Source organism: Ovis canadensis, chromosome 6, assembly GCF_042477335.2.
Source record: "Ovis canadensis isolate MfBH-ARS-UI-01 breed Bighorn chromosome 6, ARS-UI_OviCan_v2, whole genome shotgun sequence".
NCBI classification, from domain to species: domain Eukaryota; kingdom Metazoa; phylum Chordata; class Mammalia; order Artiodactyla; family Bovidae; genus Ovis; species Ovis canadensis.
In genome coordinates this window covers 70,506,559-70,524,094 of record NC_091250.1, presented here as the reverse complement: position 1 = coordinate 70,524,094, position 17,536 = coordinate 70,506,559, and the positions used below count along the sequence as shown (strand labels likewise).

At 36.8% G+C, this 17,536-nt stretch overlaps 1 non-coding gene across 1 annotated transcript; it reads left to right on the top strand.

Moving 5' to 3' along the window:
* Positions 1-10,233: 10,233 nt before the first annotated feature.
* TRNAW-CCA (transfer RNA tryptophan (anticodon CCA)) lies at positions 10,234-10,305 on the top strand. The gene has a single exon. It is a non-coding gene; the product is annotated as a tRNA-Trp (tRNA).
* The last annotated feature ends 7,231 nt before the right edge of the window (positions 10,306-17,536 follow it).

Below are 17,536 nucleotides of genomic sequence, written 5' to 3'. Positions count from 1 at the left end.
CAACAGGCCCCAGGGCCCACCCCCACTGACCTGGAGGGTGTGGAGACAGATCCAGCCACTCAGACTTTTGTCAGTGGGCCTCAGAACCTGCCCACGTTATCCCAGGAAGATGCAGATGGCTTCCACAACTAAGAGGTCCATCGGCAGATGCCACAACTCACCCTGCTGCCCTGAGAGCACTAAGATAGCTCTCTCTCTTAGGAAATTCATCAGTGGGAAGCCTCCCTGCTGTCTCAGGATAGCTTTTAATATTGGGAAGCTTGCCAGTATAGGCTGAGATTCATCCCACTGTCCTGGGAGAATGCAGAAAATTTGCATGACTAGGAAATCCATCAGTGGGTGCCAGAACCTGGGAGTACCCAGATAACTACCCCTACTAGGAAATCCATCATTAACTGCCAAGAGCTGCCCCACTGTCCTAGGAGTGTGCAGAAACCTCTTGCTACTAGGAAATCTGAAGTAGGTACTGAAACCCACTTCACTATTCTGGAAGGGTACAGACAGATCCCACCACTAGGAAATCCATCCCAAAGAAGTGCTAAAACCACAACACCAGGAACTACACAAAGAGCTGAAATCTCTTCTCACAGATGTGCAAACTGGGGGATTTACCTCAGCTGATGGCTTTCTGTCAATAAATTCATTCCTGTGAAACATCCAAAGAATAAGTGCTCCTGCACCTGGGGCAGTTCTGAGTGTAGCATCCATGGGCTCTGTGGGCATGTACACATATGGGTAAGACCAGACCAGAATTCAAGCTGCCTTCATAGATGCCACAGTGGGTCGAAGTGCACAACTACTGCAGTATTTGAATCTAATTTCATTGTACCAGTGCCAGTGGCTGAGTGAAAACAATGCCTGAGAATCATCAGGGCCAATTGCCAGCATGCCCACAGTTAAAGCAGGACCAAGGACAGCACCATCAACTTTATTTTGTAAGCCCACTCTACAGACAGAAGGGGAGCCATGGAACATATTTATAGGTGAACAGCTCCAAAGGAGTAGAATGCAATGGCTTCTGGCCAGTGGCAGTGCTACAGTCCCCTCTACCTCACACCATAGATCAGAATCATAGCTAAGAAACAGAGCTGGGGGCACCTACTCCAACAACTAGGGAGCAGACTCTTCCTCTTAAAATGCAGTGAGGACCACAGAGCAAAGGGTAGCTCCCACTTAATCTCTTGGACAGATTTTGATAACCACACCAATCAACCCCCACAACCATCAAGTAGATAAGGACACAAGGACACAACTTCTGAACCAACCTCACTCACCAGGGTGTAGACATCAGAAGCAAGGGGAACAGTGATCCTGCAATGTGCAGAAAGGAGACCACCAACACAGTAAGTTTGACACAATGAGATGACAAATGTGTTTCAGACAAAAGGAGCAAGATAATAACTTACAAGGACAAATAAATGAAGAGGAGATAGCAATCTATTTGAAAAGAATTGAGTAATGATAGTAAAGATAAACCAAGATATCAGAAATATAACGGAGGCATGGCGTTCTCTGGTGGCTCAGAAGGTAAAGAATCTATCTGCAATGCAGGAGACATGGGTTTGATCCCTAGGTTGGGAAGATCCCCTGGAGAAGGAAAAGGCAGCCCACTCCAGTATTCTTGCCTGTACAGTCCCATGAACAGAGGAGCCTGGTGGGCTATAGTACATGGGGTCAGAAAGAGTCAGAAACAACTAATACACATGGATCAAGAAGATAAAAGAAAAGTTTGACAAAGACATAGAAGAACAAAAGAACAGACAGAGATGAACAAGAGAGTAACCAAAATGAAAAATACTCTAGAAGGAATCAATAATAGAAAAATTAACACAGATGAACTGCTAAGTGATCTGGAAGACAGTATGGTAGAAATCTCTGCCACAGAACAAAGTAAAGAAAACAAGTTAAAAGAAATGAGGATAGTCTCAGAGACCTCTGGGACAACATTAAAAGCACCAACATTCAAATTATAAGGATCACAAAAAAAGAAAAAAAAAGAAAATATTTGAGGAGATCATAGTTGAAAACTTTGCTATCATGGAAAAGGAAATAGTCACCTAAGTCCAGGAAGTGTAGGGAGTCCCAAAAGGATAAACCCAAGGAGGAACACATCAAGACATATATCAGTCACACTAACAAGAATTAAATACAAAGAAAAATTTCAACAAGGGAAATGCAATGAATAACATACAATGTAATCCTCATAAGGTTATTAGGTGATTTTTCAGCAGAGATTTCAGGCCAGAAGGGAGTGGTAAAACATATTTAAAGTGAAGAAAGAGGAAAAACCGGCAAACAAGAAAATTCTACCCAGAGGGGCTCTCATTCAGAGTCAACAGAGAAATCTAAAGCTTTACAAACAAGGAAAAGCTAAGATAATTTAATACTATCACACCAGCTTTACAACAATAGCTAAAGGGAATCCTCTAGGTAAAAAGCACAAGAGAAGAGAACAAAAGAGACTGGGAAGAAAAACGACCTAGAAAAGGAAACATAAAACAATTTTAAAAATGGCGATAGGAACATACATATTGATAATTATCTTAAATGTAAATTGATTAAATGTTCCAACCAAAAGACGTAGACTATCTGAGTGAATATAAAAGCAAGACCTGTATATATGCTCTGTATATATAAGAGACCCACTTAAAAACTAAGGATACTTACAGACTGAAAGTAAGGGGATGGTAAAAATTATTCCATGCAAATGGAAATCGAAAGAAAGCTGAAGTAGCAATGCATGTATCAGACAATTTAGACTTTAAAATAAAGACTGTTACAAGAAACATGGAAGGACATTATATAATGATCAAGGAATGAATCTAAGAAGATACAATAATTATAAATATTTATGCATCCAACATAGGAGCCCTTCAATATATAAGATAAATGCTAACAGTTATAAAAGGGAATCTCTTGCATTCCTACACACTAACAACCCAAGATCAGAAAGAGAAATGAAGGAAACAATCCCATTTACCACCATAACAAAAATAATTAAATACTTCAGTCCAGTTCGGTTCAGTCACTCAGTCGTGTCTGACTCTTTGTGACCCCATGAATCGCAGTACACCAGGCCTCCCTGTCCATCACCATCTCCCAGAGTTCACTCAAACTCACGTCCATCTGTTCAGTGATGCCATCCAGCCATCTCAACCTCTGTTGTTGGTAGAATTCCTAATATTAAATTACCTTGACATTCTTAACATTAACTATAGGTAAATTATTATTTGAATATTGGAGAAGGCGATGGCACCCCACTCCAGTACTCTTGCCTGGAAAGTCCCATGGACGGAGGAGCCTGGTAGGCTGCAGTCCATGGGGTCTCCAAGAGTCGGACAGGACTAAGCGACTTCCCTTTCACTTTTCACTTTCATGCATTGGAGAAGGAAATGGCAACCCACTCCAGTATTGAATTATTTTTGCTACTCTGTCATTTTTAATGCATAGTGCATTTGTTAATTAGATTATTCTTTGTGTTGCAAGAATCAGTCTACACAATCAGAATTAGCTTGATTTAAAAAAAACTCACAGCTTTCCATTTCTCCTTCCACCTTCTACTGTATTCTAATGATAAAGAATCCGCTGTGTGTGCTAGGTTATTTCAGTCATGCCCAACTCTTTGTGATGCTAAGGACTTTAGCCCGCTAGGCCCTTCTGTCCATGGAATTCTCCAGGCAAGTACTGGAATGTTGTGTCATTTCCTTCTCCAGGGGATCTTCCTGACTTAGTGGTTGAACCCATGTCTCTATGTCTCCTGCATTGGCAAGCAGGTTCTCTTTTTCTTTTTTTAATTTAAAGTTATTTATTTATTTGGAGGCTAATTACTTTACAATATTGTATTGGTTTTGCCATACATCAACATGAATCCGCCACGGGTGTACACGTGTTTCCAATCCTGAACCCCCCTTCCACATCCCTCCCCATACCATCCCTCTGGGTCTCCCAGTGTACCAGCCCCAAGCAAACAGGTTCTTCACCACTAGTGCCACATGGGCAGTACTGGCTACTTAAAGATTTAAAAGAACACAGCAGTGAAACTTGCTGAAGACATCAACTTGTGTGGAATGACTCTTGTCTATTGCTGTTGTTTATTCAGATTATCTACTCATTACGAGATCATTTGGTACTTATTTTTTGAGCAAAAAAAGTGAAAAGTGACATGAGGGAAAAATTTCTTGATTTCCAGACCTAACCCCACTGAGTTGTACATGCAGTGTATATTCTATCATGCTCTGTAAACCTGAAAGAATAATGAATGAAATTCAAATACAAGTCAGAAGGGAGATTTGAAGTACTTTTTCTTATTATTGTTGTTGATGTTTTATTGTTGTTTTTGCTTTTTGTTTACTGCTCATTATAATACAGGAAACATTCTTTAAACATGATGAAATTGAGACAATCTGCAAAGAACTTAGGGACTAAAGTAAATGTCTTAATCCTCATTTTTCTTTCAAAATAAAAATATTAACACAAGATAAATTAGTGTTATGAAATATTATAGCTCTGATACTTTATGAAGACTTCAGTGCTATTTTTGAAGTATTAATTACCAAGTTTCTTTCAAAATAAGTATTTTATATGGCTGCTTTTCAAATCTTTATATTTTTAATCTAACTGGTTTATCCTATAATGCATCTTTGATTTCTAGAAATAGTATTGCAACACTTTGAGAAGGACAAGAGGTCCTCAAATGAATTTAAGAAAGATTTTTTGAAATTGTGAGTGTACTCTGAACTTAACCCTATATTTGCCTACATATTGGCAATGTGCAAGAGTATTGCACATTTAGTTGGAGCTAACTAAAATATTGTTATGAGGAGCATTTTGAAGCTTAAGTAACACACATTTGGAAGGAAAAATGTGGTCTAAACTTAAGTATTTCAACTTAACAAATTTTTAAGAAGTGAATGTTTATAACTAGAGTTCACTAAAATTTAATACCTTTTCTTGTATAGATAAGGCATATAATTTGAGCTCCAAGACTGTAAAAGAGTGTTTTTTTCTTACCAAGTTTGTAACGACAAAAGCCCTTATGCACAGTATTTATTTAATCTAAGATATTGATAATTATCAAAGGTAATATACACTCCTTAAACAGTATTGAATTAAGTTTATGTTTTCAACTTTTTTGCATTTAAAATTCTTATGTGTTTTTGTGCATGGACCCAAAAAAAAAAAAAAGTGAAAAATGTGTAAAACCTAAAAATAATTCTAAACAAAATATAATGTTTTCTAAATTAAATCAGAATATAATGCAAAGCATATTCTTTGTATATTTTCCAAGTTGTTTTCATAAAGTTAAAACATATGAACACAATTATACCTAAAACAGGCCTTTTATACATGCAAACTTAAGATTAAAGTGTCAGTCATAAGTTTGAGTTATCTTCATGGATTTTTAATTATTTTACCAATACAATTTGTATACAATTACTTTTTATGGGTAGCATTTAAAATATATTTTGATGTTGTCCAAATACTATTCTGGCATAAGAATTAAATAATCAACTATTGTAGGGATCAGACAGTTTTTTAATGGACTTTATTGTTCAGGATGTTTTAGGGTCACAGCAAAATTGAGAGGAATATACAGAGATTTCTCATATCTTCCCAAGCACTTTAAGTATGAATTCTGTAAAAATTCTGATATTTTTTTAAAAAAATTTTATACCTTTATACTTTTTATGATAATGGACTAATAAAAATCAGTGTCTTCTTAAAATTAACTGGTTGAAAATGTGCACTTAAGTGAACTAAATTTAGTTTTAGCTCCCTGTAATATCTGGAAAACAGTTGTCCAGGTGAGATATGCCACATTAAGAATAAGGACATTAGCATACAAGTTGTATGCATTTGGGTATGACACAATAAAGAGCAGATGTCTAAGCAATGGGAATTCCCAAACTGGAAGCATTGTTGTGATTTTCCTCTTAAAGTCATTATTTTAATTCAGTTCTTGATGATTTCTGCTGTAATATATACACTTGACATATGGTCATTTTAAATGCAAATATTCTGTATCAAAGAGGCAACAGTCTCGTGCCTATTTTGGGTACCATCCAGAAGCTTCTAATGTGACTTGACAATAGATAAAATTACTATGATTGAGCATATATTTTCTTTGAATATCCATATATAAGTATGTATTTGGAAAAAATAAGTTTAAAAAAGGAGAACTCTTATTTTCCTTCCTCCTAAAGGAGAGGGAGAAGGGAGAAAAACAGAGATCTGGCCATCTAAGAATAATGAACAAATTATACAGCAACACTTCTAATAGCACACATTGATTCTTTAAATTAATGTCAGTTAATCAAGGAATTGATAAGAGGGTTTCTCAGACCAAAAGCATAAAGAAGAAATAGAAAAATGAGTATATAAACCAGTTCCAATTTTAATTTGGTTAGGTATTCTAATAATACAGTCATCGCTTAGAAAACAAAGAGGAAAAAAGATTTTCATGTTAAATTGTTTTCGCAATCTGCTTTTCTAATTTATCTTCAATAAAAGTATCTTGAAGTAAGTTAAGTCACTGAATTTAATTCATTCTGCAGTTATTTATTATGTAAGAATAAAATGCAATATCATTGTTGTACAGGCAAATGTTGAAAGTGTTTCTAAAGATTTCTTTCAATCATTTCATCAATTTCCTTGAAAGGAAAGTATAATAAATACTTAAACACTAAGATAAAGCTTTCAAACAAAATATATTTCCTTTTTAAAATACTGAATTTAAATTTATGGTTGAGATAGGTGGGTTAATTGTTCCTGTTTGATTTTAACATAAAATAAAATTTGCAGTTGATCTACTGAACAGAACATTTAAATACTACGATTATGTTAATGGGCTTCCTTGGTGGCTCAGCTGGTAAAGAATCTACCTGCAATATGGGAGAACTGGGTTCAAACCCTGGGTCAGGAGGATCTCCTGTAGAAGGGAACAGCTACCCACTCTAGTATGCTGGCCTGGAAAATTCCAGACTGAGTGACTTTCCATTATTATGTTAATAACTGAGGAAGCTTAATTTTAAAGATACATCTAAAGAGTTAAAGTCTTATGATAATAGTGTACTGAAGAAAAGACAAATCATTTAGGACCTAAACATGAGCTTACTGAGTTTTACTAGAATGATGAATGCTTATTTTAGACTTCTAGTTTTTTCTCTAACATATAAGAATCCTGGAAGCAAGAAAAGAAATAATTGGAGTGATAATCACTGAGAATTTTCTAAAATAAATAACACACAAGACTATAAATTAAGGAAGCTGAGAGAACTCCAATCATGTCCTTTTTATACTTTAGAAAAATAAGGACAAAGAGACAATCTGGAAAATATAGTTGCCTTACAGCATTATAATGGTTTCAAATATACAAAATAGTGACTCAATATTTTTATAGATTATAGTCTTTAATCCATTTTGAGTATGTTTTTGTATATGACATAAAGAAGTAGTCTGTCTTCATTTCTTACATGTGGCTGTCTGGTTTTTCCAACATTATTCATTGAAAAACTCTTCACCACTGGATATTCTTACCTCCTTTGTCATAGACTAATTGACCATATAGGTATGAGTCAGAAAGCATTTAACAGGAGGCTTCCTGTGTGCTGTTTTGGATCTGTCAGGAATTCTCTGTTCCTTATTAATTCCTGAATATTCAGGAATTAAGAGGAATGGCAAGCCTCTCCCAGGGGCTGAGGAATCCAGGCATTTCCTTAGTTAGTTTTTCTATATGGTGATAAGTACCCTCTTCCTTTTTATGAACCATATGGTAAAAGTTATTATTTACAACTCTCTCTCTTTAATATAGATCGCCTATGTTTTGTAAGTCTGGAAATTTAATCTTTATCTTTGCTGAGAATAACTACAGTATATATGCCCACACCATTGTTGATTAAAACACCTTTGCTCCATCAGAGCTTGGGTCCCCGTGTCTTGCTTTCTCTCTCTCTCTCTCCTTCTCTCTTTTTCAGGCTGATTCCTGGAGCACAGAGGTTCTCTGAGTTTATTTTCCTGCCCAGGCTTCCAAGACCCTCTCGATAAGGCGCTCTGGGCCTTCACCCCATTGAGAGGGCACCTGAGGCCTCCGTGAACAGAGCAAGCCCCATGCCAGGGACTATTGGCTTTCTGCATAAACCAAGGAATACCAGCCTCTTTCTCGATCCTTTACTTTCTTATCAGTCTACTCCAGACCACTAGGTTCCAGTCCATTAAAGGACCTCATCAGGTATAAGTTTATTTTGAGATTCTTTATTCTGTTCCTTTGATCTATATGTTTGTTTTTGTGCCAGTACCATACTATTTTGATGACTGTAGCTTTATATTATAGTTTGAGATCAGAGAGCTTGATACATTTAGCTTTGGTCTTCTTTCTTAAGATAGCTTTAGATATTCAGGTTCTTTTATAAAATTAACCAATCTCATTAAAGCCACAATATTCTAAAATTTGCACAAGGAAAAAGAAAATTAATAGGGCTTTATCTTTTGAAGATATTGAATCAATACTAAATAATTTTCCAATTTCACTAATGAATTACACTTACCATTTAAGGAAAAATGAAACCAATTCTCCACAATGTTCTGAAAAAGACAGAGGCAGAGGGAATATTTCCTTCAGTGAGCTGAGTGTAGTTCAAAAAAAAAAAAGATTGGCCCCTGAAATTTATGAATGTGACATTATTTTGAAGAAGTGTCTTTGAAGATGTAATTATTTTTAAAGATCTAGAGATTATATCATCCTGAATTAGGGTGGACTCTATGTCAGATAGCAGTGTCCTTAGAAGAGAAGGAAGGGAAAGAACTAAAACAAAGACATGAAAATGGATGCAGAATTATGTACCTCCAAACCATGATATCAACAGATTTAGGGTTCAAGGATAAGTAACCCAGTATTGTAAATAAAGAACAAAGCTGTAATACTCACACTACCCAGTTTCAAAACTAACAATAAAGATATAGTAGTCCAGACAGAATAGAAACTGAAAAAGTAAGTCAATCAAATAGAATTGAAAGCCCAGAAATAGAGCTACATAAATATAGTAAACTGATCTTTGACAAAAACAAAAACAAAAACAAAACACAACAACAACAACAACAACAAAAAAAAAACCCACAAAGGCAGCAATACACTGGAGAAAGAATATTCTTTTCAACAAATTATACTGGACCAAGTAGACATCTGTTAAGCAAAAAGTCACCTAGATTTAGACCTTATACCTTTTCCCACAGTGGATTATAGACTTAAGTAAAAAAACACAAAACTATAAAACATCTATAAGGAAGTATAGAAGAAAATCTATGTGACATTGGCCTTTGGTGATGGATTTTTAGATTCAACATCAAAAGCACAATCCAGGGAAGAAAAAAAAAAAAAGGTGAATTGATAAGTTGAACTCTGTTATAATTAAAACCGCTGCTCTAAAAAGATAAGCAACTAACTGGGAGAACATATTTGATAAACACATAAAGGATAAAGTACTTATGTTCAAAATATATAAAGAATTCTTAAAAACCCCTATATAAGAAAACAAACAATCCAGTTAAAAACTGAATATCTGAGCAGATACTTCACCAAAGAAGATGCATTGATAGCAATTAAGCACATGAAAAGATGCTTCATTTCATTTGTTTTCCTGGCATCTCAAAATTATGTGATGCTGCTACAGACATATTAGAATGGTTAAACTGTAAAAAAGAAAGAAAAAAAAAGGATACTATCAAGTGAAACAAGAACTCTCATTTATTGCTGGTAGAAATGCAAAATAGTCCATATATTTTGGAAAACAGTTTGTTTTTTACAAAGGTAAATGTTTTATTGTTCATCTGAAAGTTCTTGATTTATGTACTGCTGAAGCTTAGCTTGAAGGATTTTGAGCATAACCTTGCTAGCATGTGAAATAAGCCCAACTGTACAGAAGGTTGAACATTCTTTGGCATTCTTTGGTCTGTTCTTTGGAAGGAAAGCTATGGAAAGCCTAGACAAAATATTAATAAGCAGAGAAATCACTTTGCTGACAAAGGTCCATACAGTCAAACCTATGATTTTTCCAATAAACAACTACGGATATGGCAGTTGAACCATAAAAAATGCTGAACACAGAAGAATAGATGCTTTTGAATTGTGGTACTGGAGAAGACTGCAGGGTGATCAAACCTGCCAATCCTAAAAGCCAACCCTGATTTTTCATTGCAAGGTCTGTTGCTAAAGTTCCAATACCTTCGCCACCATGGGCTTCCCTGGTGGCTCAGTAGGTAAAGCATCTGCCTCCAATGCGGGAGACCCAGGTTCAATCCCTGGGTTGGGAAGATCCCCTGGAGAAAGAAATGGCAACCCAGTCCAGTACTCTTGCCTGGAAAACCCCATGGACTGAGAAGCCTGGTAGGCTACAGTCCATGGGGTCGCAAAGAGTCGGACACGACTGAGTGACTTCACTTCTTCAGATGTAAAGAGTCAGCTCATTGAAAAAGACCCTTATGTTTGGAAAGATTGAAGGCAAAAGGAGAAATGAGTGGCAGAAGATGAGATGGTTAGACAGCATCGCCAACTCAGTGAACTTGAATTTGAGCAAATTCTGGGAGATGGTGGAGGACAGGGGAGCCTTTTGTGCTGCCATCCATGGGGTCACAAAGAGTTGGGCACAGCTTAACAACTAAGCAACTGCAAAATGTTGTATTATCATGCAGTCCAAGGATCACATTCCTAGGAGTTTACCTAAAGTATTGAGAGACATGTTCACACAAAAATCTGCACCTACGTGTTCTGCTGCTGCTGCTGCTAAGTCGCTTCAGTCATGTCCGACTCTGTGGACCCCATAGACTGCAGCCCACCAGGCTCCCCTGTCCCTGGGATTCTCAAGCAAGAATACTGGAGTGGGCTGCCATTTCCTTCTCCAATGCATGAAAGTGGCCTATGTGTTCACAGAAGTTTTATTCATGATTGCCCAAGCTGAAAGCAACCTGGATACCCTTGAATAGATTAATGTATAAACAAACGGCATTATTCTCATACAATGGAATAGTTTTTGGTGATAAGAAATAAGCTATTAAATCACAAAAATACTTGGATAAATTTTAAAAATATGTGTTAAGTAAACTCATTCTGAAAATACCACATACTGTATGAATCCAATCATATGACATTTTAGAAAAGCCAAAACTGTGATGACAGTAAAAAGATCAATGGTTGCTTGAAGTTTGGTGGGAAGTAAAGCACAGGGGAATTTTAGGGGAGTGAACTATTCTCTTTGACACAGTAATTGTGAATATATGACAGTATGCATTTGTCAACACTTATAAATGTTCACATCACAAACAGTGAGCCTTAATGAAAGAAAATTAAATAAAAATCATTTAGAAGCTCAGGTTACCCCAGGGATAAACGTATAATATGACAGGCTTTTTTTTTTTTTTTTTTTTGTAAAAGCAAAACTCTACTAAAAAAAGTCTTATTTGTCCATCTGTCTAGACAACTATATTACATCCTTGGTTATTAAAGCCTCTTATTTTTTTGTATAGAATATAGAATTAAATCCCACATTTTAGAAACTATTAGAATTTAAGAGGATAGATTTAATATATTTTAAAATCATTGTTTAAATTCTTACAGAAATCTGTGCCATCAGTTTTCATTAAGCATTGAAATCTGAAGCAAAAATTACTTAGTGGTATTAAAAAATATGAATTCACTGTTTCACTATGCACCAGTGTTGGCCTCTAGGTTATAAATTGTTAATTGGTTCCCATGTTTAGGGTCTTTCTCTGTTTCTATATTTAAAGTAAAATCAGTTTGTGAATAGCGTTTTAGGCTGAAGTGAGAGATGTTTATTTTGCTTAGCTCTTTGTTGTTTAAAAGAGTATTGTTTTTGTTTTTGTTGTTGTTGTTGTTCCTACATCCTCAAGCTACCTTCCCTTTCCTTTTTGCCTTTCTCTGGGAAATGATATTTTTGAAATGGGGTTATTTTCTAGGTATTCTACAATGCTAGATGTTGGAGATTACGAGTGAAATGACACAGAACAAGACACACAAAAGACAGACGATACACACACTCCGGCCGGAGGAACAGAACTGGGCAAAAAACTAATTGCCGTTTATTATAAAAGCCCCCTAGGCAGAATTCCAGACTGCATAAATAAGCCTTTTCAGCACAGCGCAGGTGCATACATGTTATCATATAGCAAAGGGGAGTAAAATCCTAGTCTACTGCGAGTCTGTACAAAGCCCTCTATTCCTTCTTTATCACAAGAAGGGAATGCTCCCTCATTTGCAAGGGACCATTAAACTCAAGGCTGTGTCCAGACTCTTTGGCAGAACGCCTCATTTGCAAGGACGTCCAGCCCTAGCAGAGAGGCCCGTTTGCAGGCACATCTCTGCTACCCTATTAACCCTTCACTAGATTATCTCTCATCCAGCTTCTCCCTGAAGCTATTTAAAGCTTCTGTCAACAACCCAACCTTTCAATTCTTAATAGTTGACTAGGAACCATTTAATCAGTGATTAAAAAGTGTTAAAGGTAGTTTAATCTCAATCTCCATCTCTTATCTCTTATGTCTCATCTTTCATCAACTGAAGCACGGAAAACATTAAACTCTAAACCCTGGGGAGCAATGGAGCAGTACAGGAGCTTCTTAAGAGAACTCTAGAATATCGTGCAGTAAGCTGAGCTGCAATGCTATATTTCTTTTGACATTTCCAATGAGAAGAAGTCACAAAAGCAATATAAAAGCTTAAGTACAACAAAATAAAATGAAACAGTAATAAAAACTATGTCTCCTTTCAGATATTTGTTAATTGTTTTAACTAATAAAAACCTGATTGAAACACCATACATCTTGCTTGATTTTCCAGCATGCAGAGAATAAATAACTTCAGTTCAGTTCAGTTCACGTTCAGTTGCTCAGTTGAGTCCGACTCTTTGTGACCCCATGAATCGCAGCACACCAGGCCTCCTTGTCCATCACCAACTCCCAGAGTTCACTCAGACTCACGTCCATCGAGTCAGTGATGCCATCCAGCCATCTCATCCTCTGTCGTCCCCTTCTCCTCCTGCCCCCAATCCCTCCCAGCATCAGAGTCTTTCCCAATGAGTCAACTCTTCGCATGAGGTGGCCAGAGTACTGGAGTTTCAGCTTTAGCATCATTCCTTCCAAAGAAATCCCGGGGCTGATCTCCTTCAGAATGGACTGGTTGGATCTCCTTTCAGTCCAAGGGACTCTCAAGAGTCGTCTCCAACACCACAGTTCAAAGGCATCAATTCTTTGGCACTCAACTTTTTTTACAGTGCAACTCTCACATCCATACATGACCACAGGAAAAACCATAGCCTTGACTAGATGGAACTTTGTTGGCAAAGTAATGTCTCTGCTTTTCAATATGCTATCTAGGTTGGTCATAACTTTTCTTCCAAGAAGTAAGCGTCTTTTAATTTCACGATATTTAAAAATACGATGCAAATATTCATTTTCCTCCTAAAAACTGATTTTCAGAAAGGAATAATGTGCCTATTTTTAAAAGTAATATAAAGAATTTCATACTACCCATAATTTGCATTAGGTTAAAATATCCTTGTTTTAGGAGGTACTAAAATAAGCGACATCACTTTGCCAACTAAGGTCCATCTAGTCAAGGCTATGGCTTTTCCTGTGGTCATGTATGGATGTGAGAGTTGGACTCTGAAGAAGGCTGAGTGTCAAAGAATTGATGCTTTTGAACTGTGGTGTTGGAGAAGACTCTTGAGAGTCCCTTGGACTGCAAGGAGATCCAACCAGTCCATTCTGAAGGAGATCAGCCCTGGGATTTCTTTGGAAGGAATGATGCTAAAACTGAAACTCCAGTACTTTGGCCACCTCATGCGAAGAGTTGACTCATTGGAAAAGATTCTGATGCTGAGAGGGATTAGGGGCAGGAGGAGAAGGGGACGACAGAGGATGAGATGGCTGGATGGCATCACTGACTCGATGGACGTGAGTCTGAGTGAACTCTGGGAGTTGGTGATGGATAGGGAGGCCTGGCGTGCTGCGATGCATGGAGTTGCAAAGAGTCGGACACTACTGAGTGACTGAACTGAACTGAACTGAACTGAACTGAAAATTAGCTCAAGCATTCCTAGTTCTGGATGTTTAAAAATATTAATTGGTGGAAGAGGTAAAATAGAAGGCAAAGGAATTATCAAAGACATAGTGATTTTCCTGAAGCATATGATTACATATTTATTATAGTGTAATATTGTAAAAAAATTCTTAAAAATAATCAATGTTGGGGTGTATATATATATATATATATATGTTGGTGTATATGTATGTTGGTGTATATATATATATATATATATAAATATATGAGGAATGAAAAAATAAAACACTGCTATTAGTGGGTGTGTATGGATTTGGAACATATTTTCAGTGACAGCATAATATATGAATGTTTACATTAAGATATATATGAGAATAATATACTCTAAAAATGTTGGATGGCATAAAAATGTTTAAGTGATACTGAAGGCATATATGTATAAATGATTTTAATAAAAATATTTTATGAGATGTACAAAAGGTAGCATTTCTAAATGAAAACATGCTGATTAAATGTGTTTAAATAAGTTAACTTTAAAAACATTCATAGATTATTTTTATCATTTTTGCCCCTTTAAATGTTCATGTATTTGATCAATGTTTTGAGACTTGTAGGAAGAGTGGGCCTTCATTTTTACTAGAAATTATCTTAAATCATGGCATAGAACAGATGTGAGTATTGTGTTTTTTCTTTATAGAACAAGTGTAATAGTAATTATAATAAAAGAAAGTTTTAATAAAGCTCAAGCTAGGGAGAATTTCAGGATAGATATTTATTCCAAAGTTTAATGCTCTCTTGCACTCCAATTTGACTGTATGTTTTCTGAAAGAAACCATCAAATATTGCCCTTACCAGTAGGATAGACCCAGTATTTGACTGAAGAACATGAACTATCATTATTACTAGGTCAAGTGTTGTAACTCCTTTAAGATGTAAAGATCCAGGAAGAGAGATCAAATATGAATAAAGAATAAAGGAATTCACAAGAGAGATTTGTTTAATGTACCATTTTGTAACCTGAAGAGCTATAGCTGTCATTCATTTGTCAGTTAGCTCAACATTATTTCTACTTTAGGATTTAAAATGTAAATGTTAGTTACATTCAGCTTCAAAGTGAAGAAGAAGTGAAGGAAAATGGTCCATTGTTCATTTCTAAGAATCCATGTGCCAAAAGAAATTCTGGGACATATCCACCATATCAATGCTCATCATAGAGGCAAGATGTATAATCAGAACTGCTTCCTAGCCATGACCTAATTGATTGTGGGTCAAGAAATGAGATAGGTGGCCCTCAGAAGTGTCATGAAGCCACATAGAGACATCTGTGCAAAGCTTCTAGGTTATAGAAGCAGTTCTTGGGATGAGATTACTTCTTTATTCACTAAGCACAGTGTTTACAACAAAAATAATCATCATAAAAATAATATATATACTCGTGTTAAAAGTTCAAACAGTACCAAATGATATATAATTTAAATATACCTCTTATGCTTTCTGGCTTCCTAAATCAGTCTTATTGATTGACTCACAGAACAGAGAATGTAATTTGATTTTTTTTTTTTTTCCGTTTATCTCTACTACTGCTACTGCTAAGTCGCTTCAGTCGTGTCCGACTCTGTGCGACCCCATAGACGGCAGCCCACCAGGCTCCCCTGTCCCTGGGATTCCCCAGGCAAGAACACTGGAGTGGGTTGCCATTTCCCTCTCCAATGCATGAAAGTGAAAAGTCAAAGTGAAGTTGCTCAGTCGTGTCAGACTCTTAGCAACCCTATGGACTGCAGCCTACCAGGCTCCTCAATCCATGGGATTTTCCAGGCAAGAGTACTGGAGTGGGGTGCCATTGCCTTCTCCATCATTTATCCCTAGGATGGTACATCCAGCTATGTAACAAATTAATCTTATACCTTTTAATCTACAATGACTAGTTATGTACCATCCTAGGGATAAATGATGGAGAAGGCAATGGCACCCCACTCCAGTACTCTTGCCTGGAAAATCCCGTGGATTGAGGAGCCTGGTAGGCTGCAGTCCATAGGGTTACTAAAAGCCATCCTAGGGATAAATGATGGTACATAGCTAGTCATTGTAGATTAAAAGGTATAAGATTAATTTGTTACATAGCTGGATGTATTAGGACATCAGTGATTAGTTCTTTACAGAGAATCTTCCTTTTAAAACAATGTAGTGTTTGCATATTCATGCAACCTCTTCTTGGGTAGGCGGTTTCATTTGAGGGATAACAGTCCATAAGAATCGAATGCATATACAAGCATGCAAGCAAGCAAGGGTATATACATACAATCGAGTGCATGAGGTGGTATGTATGCATAGCTGCTGTTTAAAAATAAAAAATGCAATACTCCTAGCTACTCTAAATCTTTGACACTCAAAATCTATATTTGGGTTATTCCTTATCATTTAACCTAAATGATAGATTTTTAAATGACTATTAATTCATTGTAAAAATGTACAATTAATCACTTAAATTTCCCCTAGTTCAGTTCAGTCTCTTAGTCGTGTCTGACTCTTTGTGACCCCAGGAATAGCAGCACACCAGGCTTCCCTGTCCTACACCAACTCCCGGAGTCCACCAAAACATATGTCCATCGAGTCAGTGATGCCATCCAACCATCTTATCCTCTGTCGTCCCCTTCTCCTCCTGCCCTCAATCTGTCCCAGCATCAAGGTATTTTCAAATGAGTCCGCTCTTCGCATCAGGTAGCCAAAGTATTAGAGTTTCAGCTTTAGCATCAGTCCTTCCAATGAACACCCAGGACTGATCTCCTTTAGAATGAACTGGTTGGATCTCCTTGCAGTCCAGGGGACTCTCAAGAGTCTTCTCCAACACCACAGTTCAAAAGCATCAATTCTTCAGCTCTCAGCTTTCTTTACACTCCAACTCTCACATCCATACATGATCACCAGAGAAACTATAGCCTTGGCTAGACGGACCTTTGTTGTCAAAGTAATGTCTCTGCTTTTTATGCTGTCTAGGTTGGTCATAGCTTTCCTTTCAAGGAGTAAGCATCTTTTAATTTCATGGCTGCAATCACCATCTGCAGTGATTATGGAGCCCAGAAAAATAAAGCCTGCCACTGTTTCCATTGTTTCCCCATCTATTTGCCATGAGGTGATGGGACTGGATACCATGATCTTAGTTTTCTGAATGTTGAGCTTTAAGTCAACTTTTTCACTCTCCTCTTTCACTTTGATCAAGAGGCTTTTTAGTTCCTGTTCACTTTCTGCCATAAAGGTGGTGTCATCTGCATATCTAAGGTTTTGATATTTCTCCTGGAAATCTTGATTCCAGCTGTGCTTTCTCCAGCCCAGCGTTACTCATGATGTACTCTGCATACAAGTTAAATAAACAGGGTGACAATATACAACCTTGACGTACTCCTTTTCCTATTGGAACCAGTCTGTTGTTCCATGTTCATTTCGAACTATTGCTTCCTGACCTGCATACAGGTT